Source organism: Empidonax traillii, unplaced genomic scaffold (genome assembly GCF_003031625.1).
Source record: "Empidonax traillii isolate 1590-97213 ecotype Southwest subspecies unplaced genomic scaffold, ASM303162v1 scaffold4771:size9233, whole genome shotgun sequence".
Lineage (NCBI taxonomy): Eukaryota > Metazoa > Chordata > Aves > Passeriformes > Tyrannidae > Empidonax > Empidonax traillii.
This window is the reverse complement of record NW_020959964.1, coordinates 1-1,497: the sequence shown is the minus strand read 5'-3', so window position 1 is coordinate 1,497 and position 1,497 is coordinate 1.

Sequence of the window (1,497 nt, the reverse complement as noted above, 5' to 3'; positions counted from 1 at the left end):
ATCTACAGCATTTAACGACTCCCTTTCCCTTATCAAGTCCCACAGTCTGGCCCAGAGGGGCAGTTGGAGAGCTGCCAGAGGGAGCAACAGAGGGAGCTGCCTGTCCCACAGGCTGCAGCAGTGGGCAAGGGGCAGACCCCCAGATTTAGAGTTTACAGAACACAGTTCACAGTTCCATTCAACAACTCAGAACAGATCGCTGGAGCCACAGGCTCCAGAAAGGAATGAACTAAAAGCACAGCCTTCGCATCCAAGGCATCCAAATGATGTGGGGGAAAATAGTTTCTAGAAAGGAAACTTATCTCAAGAATTTAGGATGCATGCTAACTGCTAGGGGAGTCAATGAAAACCTGGTCCTTTGGAAACTTTTGAGCAGGAATACACCAATATTGTCACATGTGAACAAGTCACACTGCTGTTGGTAGTGCTGGAGGCCTCAGGATCATGGAATGCACAGCACAGTCCAGTTGGGTCATGAGGTGCAGCAAGGACAGAGCAGGAACCTTTCTGATAATATAATGAGGATAGAAATATCACTTAGTTATATTGAACAAAAGGAGACAAAACTCAGCTGCTCCTTTAGACAGAAAGCACAAAGAGCCACCTCCCCATAGGAAGCAGCGCAGTATCAAGAGCTGGCTCACAAGCTCCTCCCCATTTCCTAACACAAACATCAGCAAACAGATGCTTGCCAAAGTCAGATGAATTGCGAGGCTCCCAGCACACAAATTACCACTAAGGAAACAAGCAACAAGCAAACACTTCCCAGATGAATTAAAGTCTCTCCCATAGTAGAGGGTTGTAATAGCTGAGCTTCTACACTGCTGCACAGGCCAGGGAGAGCAGGAAGAACTCCACAGTGTTCATGTGCAGTCCAAAATGTGGGTACAGGGTTGGACCAAAGGTTTTCCTCGGGGGGGGGATGATGCTGAAATGCACTGTGTGCTGGCACGTCAGCATTGCAGACTCCAGCAGGTCTGACAGACAGAGCACGCAAGGAACAACCTACATCTGGCTACGACACAAAGCAATGGGAAGGGACATTGATTCCTTAGGACAAGCAATTAGTGGCTAAAGGAAACCCAAAACCAGGCCCCTCTGAGTGAAATGGAGAAGCAAAGTGATTTTGGCAATAGCAACAGAACTCTGGGAATTAGGAGTGCTTTGTAACAGCAGCTGACAAGGACTAATTGCTGCCACTGGACTTGGGGGAGGATGAGAAAAAGGAGAGTTTGGGTAACATGGGAGCCCTGCAAGCACATGAACAGTCATCCCATGCTTTATCATCACCTTGTAAAAAGCACAAAGGGCTGTTTTGTCAAAAAGAAAAAAGTAAAAATGGCAAGAAAAGCGTAGTGACTCCTGCTGAGACACTGCCACTCTGGGGGATCAGTCACCGCCTGCTTGGTGGTCACCGCCAGCTCCGAGAAATCACTCCTTGCAACTGCTACCTGTGTGAGCAACAGAAAGAATGTCAGAGCAGAGCCCCCAGCCCAC